Here is a 14,807-nt window from a genome sequence, read left to right as displayed (position 1 = left end):
CAATAAACCCCCACAGGAGTATTTTGAGCATATCAGCAGCATCTGTGTGTTATTTCTGCTCTCTCTATATATATCGGTGTGAAATATCCTGATTAGGATGCTGGATAAAGTGCCTGGCGTGAGTGTCTGTTGGACTTGTCTACATTTCAGTCTAATATATTTTGAGCCATTGACTTCCATGACATATGTGAGGAGAGAGGCTGCCGGTGACATGACACGGGTTATATGTGAGGAGAGAGGCTGCCGGTGACATGACACGTGTTATATGTGAAGAGAGAGGCTGCCGGTGACATGACACGTGTTATATGTGAGGAGAGAGGCTGCTGGTGACATGTTATATGTGAGGAGAGAGGCTGCCGGTGACATGACACGTGTTATATGTGAGGAGAGAGGCTGCCCGTGATATGACACGCTTTATATGTGACGATAGAGGCAGCTGATGACATGACACGTGTTATATGTGAGTAGAGAAGCCACCAGTGACATGACACGTGTTACATGTGAAGAGAGAGGCTGCCGGTGACATGACATAATATATGTGAGAAAAGAGGCATGCAGGTGACATAACACGTGTTATATGTGAGGGAAGAGGCTGCCGGTGACATGACTCGTGTTATATGTGAGGAGAGAGGCTACCGTGACATGATACGTGTTATATGTGAGGGGAGAGGCTGCCGGTGTCATGACATGTGTTATATGTGAGGAGAGAGGCTGCCGGTGACATGACACGTGTTATATGTGAGGAGAGAGGCTGTCGGTGACAAGACTCATTTTATATGTGAGGAGAGAAGCTACCGTGACATGATACGTGTTATATGTGAGGAGAGAGACTGCCGGAGACATGACACGTGTTATATGTCAGGAAAGAGGCTGCCGATGACTTGACACGTGTTATATGTTAGGAGAGAGGCTGCCGGTGACATGACACATGTTATATGTTAGGAGAGAGGCTGTCGGTGACATGCTATATGGGAGAAGATAGGCTGCCGGTGACATGACACGTATTATATGTAAGGAGAGAGGCTGCCGGTGACGTGACACGTGTTATATGTGTGGAGAGAGGTTGCCGGTGACATGCTATATGGGAGGAGAGAGGCTGCCGGTGACATGTTATATGTGAGGAGAGAGGCTGCCGGTGACATGTTATATGTGAGGAAAGAGGCTGCCGGTGACATGTTATATGTAAGGAGAGAGGCTGCCGGTGACATGTTATATCTTAGAAGAGAAGCTGCTGGTGACATGTTATATGTGAGGAGAGAGGCTGCCGGTGACATGTTATATGTGAGGAAAGAGGCTGCCGGTGACATGTTATATGTGAGGAGAGAGGCTGCCGGTGACATGTTATAAGTGAGGAGAGAGGCTGCCAGTGACATGTTATATGTGAGGAGAGAGGCTGCCGGTGACATGTTATATGTGAGGAGAGAGGCTTCCGGTGACATGTTATATGTGAGGAGAGAGGCTGCCGGTGACAAGATACGTGTTATATGTGAGGAGAGAGGCTGTCGGTGACATGATACGTGTTATATGTGAGGAGAGAGGCTGCCGGTGACATGTTATATGTGAGGAAAGAGGCTGCCGGTGACATGTTATATGTGAGGAGAGAGGCTGCCGGTGACATGTTATATGTGAGCAGAGAGGCTGCCGGTGACATGTTATATGTGAGGAGAGAGGCTGCCAGTGACATGTTATATGTGAGGAGAGAGGCTGCCGGTGACATGTTATATGTGAGGAGAGAGGCTTCCGGTGACATGTTATATGTGAGGAGAGAGGCTGCCGGTGACAAGATACGTGTTATATGTGAGGAGAGAGGCTGTCGGTGACATGATACGTGTTATATGTGAGGAGAGAGGCTGCCGGCAACATTACAAGTGTTATATGTGAGGAAAGAGGCTGCCGGTGACATGTTATATGAGAGGAGAGAGGCTGCCGGTGACATGTTATATGTGAGAAGAGAGGCTGCCGGAGACATGTTATATGTGAGGAGAGAGGCTGCCGGTGACATGTTATATGTGAGGAGAGAGGCTGCCGGTGACATGACACGTGTTAGATGTGAGGAGAGAGACTGCCGGTGACATGACATGTGTTATATGTGAGGAGTGAGGCTGCCGGTGACATACTATATGGGAGGAGAGAGGCTGCCAGTGACATGTTATATGTGAGGAGAGAGGCTGCCGGTGACATGACACATGTTATATGTGAGGAGAAAGGCTGCCTGTAACATGACACGTGTTATATGTGAGGAGAGAGGCTGCAGGTGACATGACACGTGTTCTATGTGAGGACAGAGGCTGCCGGTGACATGACACGTGTTGTATGTGAGGAGAGAGGCTGCCAGTGACATACTATATGGGAGGAGAGAGGCTTCCGGTGACATGACACGTGTTACATGTGAAGAGAGAGGCTGCCGGTGACATGACATGTTAAATGTGAGAAAAGAGGCTGCCGGTGACATGACACGTGTTATATGTGAGAAGAGAGGCTTCCGGTGACATGACACGTGTTATATGTGAGTAGAGAGGCTGCCAGTGACATACTATATGGGAGGAGAGAGGCTTCCGGTGACATGACACGTGTTACATGTGAAGAGAGAGGCTGCCGGTGACATGACATGTTAAATGTGAGAAAAGAGGCTGCCGGTGACATGACACGTGTTATATGTGAGTAGAGAGGCTGACGGTGACATGACACATGTTATATGTGAGAGAGTCTGCCAGTGACATGCTATATGGGAGGAGATAGGGTGCCGGTGACATAACACATGTTAAATGTGAGGAGAAAGGCTGCCTGTAATATGACACGTGTTATATGTGAGGAGAAAGGCTGCCTGTGACATGACACGTGTTATATGTGAGGAGAGAGGCTGCCGGTGACATGTTATATGTGAGGGGAGGGCCTGCCTGTGACATGACACGTGTTATATGTTAGGAGAGAGGCTGCCGGTGACATGTTATATGTGAGGAGAGAGGCTGCCAGTGACAGGAGACGTGTTATATGTGAGGAGAGAGGCTGCCTGTGACATGACACGTGTTATATTTGAGGAGAGAGGCTGCCGGTAGCGTGTTATATGTGAGGTGAAAGGCTGCTTGTCACATGACACGTGTTATATGTGAGGAGATAGGCTGCCGGTGACATGACACATGTTAAATGTGAGGAGAGGCTGCCGGTGACATGACACGTGTTGTATGTGAGGAGAGAGGCTGCCAGTGACATGTGTTATATGTGAGAAGAGAGGCTTCCGGTGACACTACACGTGTTATATGTGAGGAGAGGGGCTGCCTGTGATATGATACGTGTTATATGTGAGGAGAGAGGTTGCCGGTGACATGACACGTGATACATGTGAAGAGAGAGGCTGCCGGTGACATGACGTGTTAAATGTGAGAAAAGAGGCTGCCGGTGACATGACACGTGTTATATGTGAGGAGAGAGACTGACGGTGACATGACACATGTTATATGTGAGAGAGTCTGCCGGTGACATGCTATATGGGAGGAGATAGGGTGCCAGTGACATGACACATGATAAATGTGAGGAGAGGCTGCCGATGACATGACACGTGTTATATGTGAGGAGAAAGGCTGCCTGTAACATGACACGTGTAATATGTGAGGAGAGAGGCTGCCGGTGACATGCTATATGGGAGAAGGGAGGCTGCCGGTGACATGACACGTGTTACATGTGAAGAAAGAGGCTGCCGGTGACATGACGTGTTAAATGTGAGAAAAGAGGCGGCCGGTGACATGACACATGTTATATGTGAGGAGAGAGGCTGCCGGTGACATGACACATGTTATATGTGAGAGAGGCTGCCGGTGACATGCTATGTGTGAGGAGAGGCTGCCTGTGACATGACACGTGTTATATGTGACGAGAGAGGCTGCCTGTGACATGTTATATGTGAGGAGAGGGGCTGCCGGTGACATGACACGTGTTATATGTTAGGAGAGAGGCTGCCGGTGACATGTTATATGTGAGGAGAGAGGCTGCCTGTGAGATGACACGTGTTATATTTGAGGAGAGAGGCTGCCGGTAACATGTTATATGTGAGGAGAGAGGCTGCCGGTGACATGACGTATTATATGTAAAAAAAGAGACTGCCGGTGACATGACACGTGTTATATGTGAGAGAGGCTGCCGGTGACATGCTATATGGGAGGAGATAGGCTGCCGGTGACATGACACGTGTTAGATGTGAGGAGAGGCTGACGGTGACATGACACATGTTATATGTGAGGAGAAAGGCTGCCTGTGACATGACACGTGTTATATGTGAGGAGAGAGGATGCCAGTGACATGGCACGTGTTATATGTGAAGACAGAGGCTGCCGGTGACATGACACGTGTTAAATGTGAGTAGAGAGGCTGCCAGTGACATACTATATGGGAGGAGAGAGGCTGCCGGTGTCATGACACGTGATACATGTGAAGAGAGAGGCTGCCGGTGACATGACGTGTTAAATGTGAGAAAAGAGGCTGCCGGTGACATGACACGTGTTATATGTGAGGAGAGAGACTGACGGTGACATGACACATGTTATATGTGAGAGAGTCTGACGGTGACATGCTATATGGGAGGAGATAGGGTGCCGGTGACATGACACATGATAAATGTGCGGAGAGGCTGCCGATGACATGACACGTGTTATATGTGAGGAGAAAGGCTGCCTGTAACATGATACGTGTAATATGTGAGGAGAGAGGCTGCCGGTGACATTCTATATGGGAGAAGGGAGGCTGCCGGTGTCATGACACGTGTTATATGTGAAGAAAGAGTCTGCCGGTGACATGACGTGTTAAATGTGAGAAAAGAGGCGGCCGGTGACATGACACATGTTATATGTGAGGAGAGAGGCTGCCGGTGACATGACACATGTTATATGTGAGAGATGCTGCCGGTGACATGCTATGTGTGAGGAGAGGCTGCCTGTGACATGACACATGTTATATGTGACGAGAGAGGCTGCCGGTGACATGTTATATGTGAGGAGAGGGGCTGCCGGTGACATGACACGTGTTATATGTTAGGAGAGAGGCTGCCGGTGACATGTTATATGTGAGGAGAGAGGCTGCTAGTGACAGGACACGTGTTATATTTGAGGAGACAGGCTGCCTGTGACATGAAACATGTTATATTTGAGGAGAGAGGCTGCCGGTAACATGACACGTGTTATATGTGAGGAGAGAGGCTGCCGGTGACATGACGTATTATATGTAAAAAAAGAGACTGCCGGTGACATGTTATATGTGAAGTGAGAGGCTGCCCGTGACATGACATGTTATATGTGAGGAGAGAGGCTGCCGGTGACATGGCACGTGTTATATGTGAGGAGAGAGGCTTTCGGTGAAATTACACGTGTTATATGTGAGGATAGAGGCTGCCGGTGACATAAAACGTGTTATATGTGAGGAGAGAGGCTGCCGGTGACATGTTATATGTGAGGAGAGGCTGCCGGTGACGTGTTATATGTGCGGAGAGAGGCTGCCGGTGACATACTATATGTGAGCAGCGAGGCTGCCTGTGACATGATACGTGTTATATGTGAGGAGAGAAGCTGACGGTGACATGAAAGGTGTTATATGTGAGGAGAGGGGCTGCCTGTGACATGATACGTGTTATATGTGAGGAGAGAGGTTGCCGGTGACATGACACGTGTTATATGTGAGGAGAGAGGTTGCCAGGGACATGTGTTATATATGAGAAAAGAGGCTGCAGGTGACATAACATGTGTTATTTGTGAGGAGAGAGGCTGCCGGTGATATGACACATGTTATATGTGAGAGAGGCTGCCGGTGACATGCTATATGGGAGGAGATAGGCTGCCGGTGACATGACACGTGTTAGATGTGAGGAGAGGCTGACGTTGACATGACACATGTTATATGTGAGGAGAAAGGCTGCCGGTGACATGACACGTGTTAAATGTGAGGAGAGAGGCTGCCGGTGACATGTGTTATATGTGGGAAGAGAGGCTGCTGGTAACATGACACGTGTTATATGTGAGGAGAGAGACTGCCAGCGACATGTTATATGGGAGGAGATAGGCTGCCGGTGACATGACACGTGTTAAATGTGAGGAGAGGCTGCCGGTGACATGACACGTGTTATATGTGAAAGAGGCTGCCTGTGACATGACACGGGTTATATGTCAGGAGACAGGCTGCCGGTGACATGACACGTGTTATATGTGAGTAGAGACACTGCATGAGACATGACAGGTGTTATATGTGAGGAGAGAGGCTGCCGGTGACATGACACGTGTTAAATGTGAGGAGAGAGGCTGCGGTGACCTGTTATATGTGAGGAGAGAGGCTGCCGGTGACCTGTTATATGTGACAAGAGAGGCTGCCGGTGACATGACATATGTTATATGTGAGTAGAGAGGCTACCGGTGACATGACACGTGTTATATGTGAGGAGAGAGGCTGACGGTGACATGACATGTGTTATATGTGAGAGAGGCTGCCGGTGACATGCTATATGGGAGAAGATAGGCTGCCGGTGACATGAAACGTATTATATGTGAGGAGAAGCTGCTGGTGACATGACATGTGTTATATGTGAGGAGAGAGGCTGCTGTTGACATGAATCGAGTTATATGTGAGGAGAGAGGCTGCCGGTGACATGACGTGTTATATGTGAGAAAAGAGGCTGCCGGTGACATGACACGTGTTATATGTGAGGAGAGAGGCTGCCGGTGACATGACACGTGTTATATGTGAGGAGAGAGGCTGCCGGTCACATGCTATATGGGAGGAGATAGGTTGCCGGTGACATGACACATGTTATATGTGAGGATACGCTGCCGGTGACATGACACATGTTATATGTGAGGAGAGAGACGGTCGGTGACGTGTTATATGTGAGGAGAGAGGCTTCCGGTGACATGTTATATGTGAGGAGAGAGGCTGCCGGTGACATGTTATATGTGATGAGAGAGGCTGCTGGTGACATGACACAAGTTATATGTGAGGAGAGAGGCTGCAAGTGACATGACACGTGTTAAATGTGAGGAGAGAGGCTGCCGGTGACCTGTTAGATGTGAGGAGAGAGGCTGTTGGTGACATGACACATGTTATATGTGAGGAGAGAGGCTGCTGGTGACATGACACGTGTTATATGTGAGGAGAGAGGCTGCCGGTGACATGACACGTGTTATATGTTAGAGAGGCTGCCAGTGACATGCTATATGGGAGGAGATAGGTTGCCGGTGACATGACACGTGTTATATGTGAGGAGAGAGACGGTCGGTGAGGTGTTATATGTGAGGAGAGAGGCTGCCGGTGACATGTTGTATAAGAGGAGAGAGGCTGCCAGTGACATGTTATATGTGAGGAGAGAGGCTGCCGGTGACATGACACATGTTATATGTTAAGAGAGAGGTTGCCGGTGACATGACACGTGTTATATGTGAGGAGAGTGGATTTCGGTGACATGACAAGTGTTATATGTGAGGAGAAAGGCTGCCGGTCACATGACACGTGTTATATGTGAGGAGAGAGGCTGCCGGTGACATACTATATGGGAGGAGAGAGGCTGCCGGTGACATGACACATGTTATATGTGAGAGAGGCTGCCGGTGAAATGCTATATGGGAGCAGAGAGGCTGCCGGTGACATATTATATGTGTGGAGAGAGGCTGCCCGGGAAATGTTATATGTGTGGAGAGAGGCTGCCGGTGACATGACACGTGTTATATGTGAGTAGAGAGGCTGCTGGTGACATGCCACGTGTTATATGTGAGGAGAGGATGCCGGTGACATGACACGTGTTATTTGTGAGAAGAAAGGCTGCCTGTGACATGACACATGTTATATGTGAGGAGAGAGGCTGCCAGGGACATGCTATATGGGAGGAGATAGGCTGCTGGTGACATGACACGTGTTAGATGTAACATGACACGTGTTAGATGTGAGGAGAGGCTGCCGGTGACATGACAAATGTTATATGTGAGGAGAAAGGCTGCCTGTGACATGCCATGTGTTATATGTGAGGAAAGAGGCTGTCGGTGACATGACATGTGTTATATGCGAGGACAGAGGCTGACGGTGACATGACACGTGTTTATGTGAGGAGAGAGGCTGCCGGTGACATGTTTTATATGTGAGAAGAGAGGCTGCCGGTAACATGACATGTGTTATATGTGAGGAGAGAGGCTGCCGGTGACATGTTATATGGGAGAAGATAGGCTGCCGGTGACATGACACGTGTTAAATGTGAGTAGAGGCTGCCGGTGACATGACACGTGTTATACGTGAGAGAGGCTGCCTGTGACATGACACGGGTTATATGTGAGGAGAGAGGCTGCCGATGACCTGACACTTGTTTTATATGAGGAGAGAGGCTGCCGGTGACATGTGTTATATGTGAGAAGAAAGGCTGCCAGTAACATGACACGTGTTATATGTGAGGAGAGACGTTGCCGGTGACATGACATGTGTTAAATGTGAGGAGAGAAGCTGCCGGTGGCATGTTACATGTGAGGAGAGAGGCTGCCGGTGACATGACACGTTCTATGTGAGGAGAGAGGCTGCCGGTGTCATGACACGTCTTAAATGTGAGGAGAGAGGCTGTGGTGACCTGTTTTATGTGAGGAGAGAGGCTAGCGGTGACCTGTTATATGTGAGGAGAGACGCTGCCGGTGACATAACACATGTTATATGTGAGAAGAGATGCTGCCGGTGACATGACACGTGTTATATGTGAGGAGAGAGGCTGCCGGTGACATGACACGGGTTATATGTGAGAGAGGCTGCCGGTGACAAGCTATATGGGAGAAGATAGGCTGCCAGTGACATGACACGTATTATATGTAAGGAGAAGCTGCCGGTGACATGACACGTGTTATATGTGATGAGAGAGGCTGCTGATGACATGACACGTGAGTTGAGAGGCTGCCGGTGACATGACGTGTTATATGTGAGAAAAGAGGCTGCCGGTGACATGACACGTGTTATATGTGAGGAGAGAGGCTGCCGGTGACATGACACGTGTTATATGTGAGGAGAGAGGCTGCCGGTGACATGCTATATGGGAGGAGATAGGCTGCCGGTGACATGACACATGTTATATGTGAGGATAGGCTGCCGGTGACATGACACGTGTTATATGTGAAGAGAGAGACGGCCGGTGACATGTTATAAGTGAGGAGAGAGGTTACCGGTGACATGACACGTGTTATATGTGAGAAGAGATTCTGCTGGTGACATGTTATATGTGAGGAAAGAGGCTGCCGGTGACATGACACATGTTATATGTGAGAAAAGAGGCTGCCGGTGACATGACACGTGTTATATGTGAGAGAGGCTGCCGGTGACATGCTATATGGGAGGAGATAGGCTGCCGGTGACATGACACGTGTTAAATAAGAGGAGAGGCTGCCGGTGATATGACACGAGTTATATGTGGGAGAAAGGCTGCCTGTGACATGACACGTGTTATATGTGAGGAGAGAGGCTGCCGGTGACATAACATGTGTTAAATGTGAGGAGAGAGGCTGCCGGTGACATGTGTTATATGTAAGGAAAGAGGCTGCCGGTGACATGTGTTATATGTGAGAAGACAGGCTTTCGGTAACATGACACGTGTTATATGTGTGGAGAGAGGCTGCCGGTAACATGCTATATGGGAGGAGATAGGCTGCCGGTGACATGACACGTGTTATATGTGAGGAGAGAGGCTTCCTGTGACATGACACATGTTATATGTGAGGAGAGAGGCTGCCGGTGACGTGTTATATGTGAGGAGAGAGGCTGCCGGTGACATGACACATGTTATATGTGAGGAGAGAGGCTGCCGGTGACATGACATGACACATGTTATATGTGAGGAGAGAGGCTGCCGGTGACGTGTTATATGTGAGGAGAGAGGCTGCCGGTGACATGACACGTGTTATATGTGAGTAGAGAAGCCACCAGTGACATGACACGTGTTACATGTGAAGAGAGAGGCTGCCGGTGACATGACATAATATATGTGAGAAAAGAGGCATGCAGGTGACATAACACGTGTTATATGTGAGGGAAGAGGCTGCCGGTGACATGACTCGTGTTATATGTGAGGAGAGAGGCTACCGTGACATGATACGTGTTATATGTGAGGGGAGAGGCTGCCGGTGTCATGACATGTGTTATATGTGAGGAGAGAGGCTGCCGGTGACATGACACGTGTTATATGTGAGGAGAGAGGCTGTCGGTGACAAGACTCATTTTATATGTGAGGAGAGAAGCTACCGTGACATGATACGTGTTATATGTGAGGAGAGAGACTGCCGGAGACATGACACGTGTTATATGTCAGGAAAGAGGCTGCCGATGACTTGACACGTGTTATATGTTAGGAGAGAGGCTGCCGGTGACATGACACATGTTATATGTTAGGAGAGAGGCTGTCGGTGACATGCTATATGGGAGAAGATAGGCTGCCGGTGACATGACACGTATTATATGTAAGGAGAGAGGCTGCCGGTGACGTGACACGTGTTATATGTGTGGAGAGAGGTTGCCGGTGACATGCTATATGGGAGGAGAGAGGCTGCCGGTGACATGTTATATGTGAGGAGAGAGGCTGCCGGTGACATGTTATATGTGAGGAAAGAGGCTGCCGGTGACATGTTATATGTAAGGAGAGAGGCTGCCGGTGACATGTTATATCTTAGAAGAGAAGCTGCTGGTGACATGTTATATGTGAGGAGAGAGGCTGCCGGTGACATGTTATCTGTGAGGAAAGAGGCTGCCGGTGACATGTTATATGTGAGGAGAGAGGCTGCCGGTGACATGTTATAAGTGAGGAGAGAGGCTGCCAGTGACATGTTATATGTGAGGAGAGAGGCTGCCGGTGACATGTTATATGTGAGGAGAGAGGCTTCCGGTGACATGTTATATGTGAGGAGAGAGGCTGCCGGTGACAAGATACGTGTTATATGTGAGGAGAGAGGCTGTCGGTGACATGATACGTGTTATATGTGAGGAGAGAGGCTGCCGGTGACATGTTATATGTGAGGAAAGAGGCTGCCGGTGACATGTTATATGTGAGGAGAGAGGCTGCCGGTGACATGTTATATGTGAGCAGAGAGGCTGCCGGTGACATGTTATATGTGAGGAGAGAGGCTGCCAGTGACATGTTATATGTGAGGAGAGAGGCTGCCGGTGACATGTTATATGTGAGGAGAGAGGCTTCCGGTGACATGTTATATGTGAGGAGAGAGGCTGCCGGTGACAAGATACGTGTTATATGTGAGGAGAGAGGCTGTCGGTGACATGATACGTGTTATATGTGAGGAGAGAGGCTGCCGGCAACATTACAAGTGTTATATGTGAGGAAAGAGGCTGCCGGTGACATGTTATATGAGAGGAGAGAGGCTGCCGGTGACATGTTATATGTGAGAAGAGAGGCTGCCGGAGACATGTTATATGTGAGGAGAGAGGCTGCCGGTGACATGTTATATGTGAGGAGAGAGGCTGCCGGTGACATGACACGTGTTATATGTGAGGAGAGAGACTGCCGGTGACATGACATGTGTTATATGTGAGGAGTGAGGCTGCCGGTGACATACTATATGGGAGGAGAGAGGCTGCCAGTGACATGTTATATGTGAGGAGAGAGGCTGCCGGTGACATGACACATGTTATATGTGAGGAGAAAGGCTGCCTGTAACATGACACGTGTTATATGTGAGGAGAGAGGCTGCAGGTGACATGACACGTGTTCTATGTGAGGACAGAGGCTGCCGGTGACATGACACGTGTTGTATGTGAGGAGAGAGGCTGCCAGTGACATACTATATGGGAGGAGAGAGGCTTCCGGTGACATGACACGTGTTACATGTGAAGAGAGAGGCTGCCGGTGACATGACATGTTAAATGTGAGAAAAGAGGCTGCCGGTGACATGACACGTGTTATATGTGAGTAGAGAGGCTGACGGTGACATGACACATGTTATATGTGAGAGAGTCTGCCAGTGACATGCTATATGGGAGGAGATAGGGTGCCGGTGACATAACACATGTTAAATGTGAGGAGAAAGGCTGCCTGTAATATGACACGTGTTATATGTGAGGAGAAAGGCTGCCTGTGACATGACACGTGTTATATGTGAGGAGAGAGGCTGCCGGTGACATGTTATATGTGAGGGGAGGGCCTGCCTGTGACATGACACGTGTTATATGTTAGGAGAGAGGCTGCCGGTGACATGTTATATGTGAGGAGAGAGGCTGCCAGTGACAGGAGACGTGTTATATGTGAGGAGAGAGGCTGCCTGTGACATGACACGTGTTATATTTGAGGAGAGAGGCTGCCGGTAGCGTGTTATATGTGAGGTGAAAGGCTGCTTGTCACATGACACGTGTTATATGTGAGGAGATAGGCTGCCGGTGACATGACACGTGTTATATGTGAGGAGATAGGCTGCCGGTGACATGACACATGTTAAATGTGAGGAGAGGCTGCCGGTGACATGTCTTATATGTGAGAAGAGAGGCTTCCGGTGACACTACACGTGTTATATGTGAGGAGAGGGGCTGCCTATGATATGATACGTGTTATATGTGAGGAGAGAGGTTGCCGGTGACATGACACGTGATACATGTGAAGAGAGAGGCTGCCGGTGACATGACGTGTTAAATGTGAGAAAAGAGGCTGCCAGTGACATGACACGTGTTATATGTGAGGAGAGAGACTGACGGTGACATGTCACATGTTATATGTGAGAGAGTCTGCCGGTGACATGCTATATGGGAGGAGATAGGGTGCCAGTGACATGACACATGATAAATGTGAGGAGAGGCTGCCGATGACATGACACGTGTTATATGTGAGGAGAAAGGCTGCCTGTAACATGACACGTGTAATATGTGAGGAGAGAGGCTGCCGGTGACATGCTATATGGGAGAAGGGAGGCTGCCGGTGACATGACACGTGTTACATGTGAAGAAAGAGGCTGCCGGTGACATGACGTGTTAAATGTGAGAAAAGAGGCGGCCGGTGACATGACACATGTTATATGTGAGGAGAGAGGCTGCCGGTGACATGACACATGTTATATGTGAGAGAGGCTGCCGGTGACATGCTATGTGTGAGGAGAGGCTGCCTGTGACATGACACGTGTTATATGTGACGAGAGAGGCTGCCTGTGACATGTTATATGTGAGGAGAGGGGCTGCCGGTGACATGACACGTGTTATATGTTAGGAGAGAGGCTGCCGGTGACATGTTATATGTGAGGAGAGAGGCTGCCTGTGAGATGACACGTGTTATATTTGAGGAGAGAGGCTGCCGGTAACATGTTATATGTGAGGAGAGAGGCTGCCGGTGACATGACGTATTATATGTAAAAAAAGAGACTGCCGGTGACATGACACGTGTTATATGTGAGAGAGGCTGCCGGTGACATGCTATATGGGAGGAGATAGGCTGCCGGTGACATGACACGTGTTAGATGTGAGGAGAGGCTGACGGTGACATGACACATGTTATATGTGAGGAGAAAGGCTGCCTGTGACATGACACGTGTTATATGTGAGGAGAGAGGATGCCGGTGACATGGCACGTGTTATATGTGAAGACAGAGGCTGCCGGTGACATGACACGTGTTAAATGTGAGTAGAGAGGCTGCCAGTGACATACTATATGGGAGGAGAGAGGCTGCCGGTGTCATGACACGTGATACATGTGAAGAGAGAGGCTGCCGGTGACATGACGTGTTAAATGTGAGAAAAGAGGCTGCCGGTGACATGACACGTGTTATATGTGAGGAGAGAGACTGACGGTGACATGACACATGTTATATGTGAGAGAGTCTGACGGTGACATGCTATATGGGAGGAGATAGGGTGCCGGTGACATGACACATGATAAATGTGCGGAGAGGCTTTCGATGACATGACACGTGTTATATGTGAGGAGAAAGGCTGCCTGTAACATGATACGTGTAATATGTGAGGAGAGAGGCTGCCGGTGACATTCTATATGGGAGAAGGGAGGCTGCCGGTGTCATGACACGTGTTATATGTGAAGAAAGAGTCTGCCGGTGACATGACGTGTTAAATGTGAGAAAAGAGGCGGCCGGTGACATGACACATGTTATATGTGAGGAGAGAGGCTGCCGGTGACATGACACATGTTATATGTGAGAGATGCTGCCGGTGACATGCTATGTGTGAGGAGAGGCTGCCTGTGACATGACACATGTTATATGTGACGAGAGAGGCTGCCGGTGACATGTTATATGTGAGGAGAGGGGCTGCCGGTGACATGACACGTGTTATATGTTAGGAGAGAGGCTGCCGGTGACATGTTATATGTGAGGAGAGAGGCTGCTAGTGACAGGACACGTGTTATATTTGAGGAGACAGGCTGCCTGTGACATGAAACATGTTATATTTGAGGAGAGAGGCTGCCGGTAACATGACACGTGTTATATGTGAGGAGAGAGGCTGCCGGTGACATGACGTATTATATGTAAAAAAAGAGACTGCCGGTGACATGTTATATGTGAAGTGAGAGGCTGCCCGTGACATGACATGTTATATGTGAGAAGAGAGGCTGCCGGTGACATGGCACGTGTTATATGTGAGGAGAGAGGCTTTCGGTGAAATTACACGTGTTATATGTGAGGATAGAGGCTGCCGGTGACATAAAACGTGTTATATGTGAGGAGAGAGGCTGCCGGTGACATGTTATATGTGAGGAGAGGCTGCCGGTGACGTGTTATATGTGCGGAGAGAGGCTGCCGGTGACATACTATATGTGAGCAGCGAGGCTGCCTGTGACATGATACGTGTTATATGTGAGGAGAGAAGCTGACGGTGAC

This window comes from Rhinoderma darwinii, chromosome 1 (assembly GCF_050947455.1).
Source record: "Rhinoderma darwinii isolate aRhiDar2 chromosome 1, aRhiDar2.hap1, whole genome shotgun sequence".
In the NCBI taxonomy this organism is placed as follows: Eukaryota; Metazoa; Chordata; class Amphibia; order Anura; family Rhinodermatidae; genus Rhinoderma; species Rhinoderma darwinii.
The sequence above is the reverse complement of the archived record's forward strand: the minus strand, read 5'-3'. Positions refer to the sequence as shown.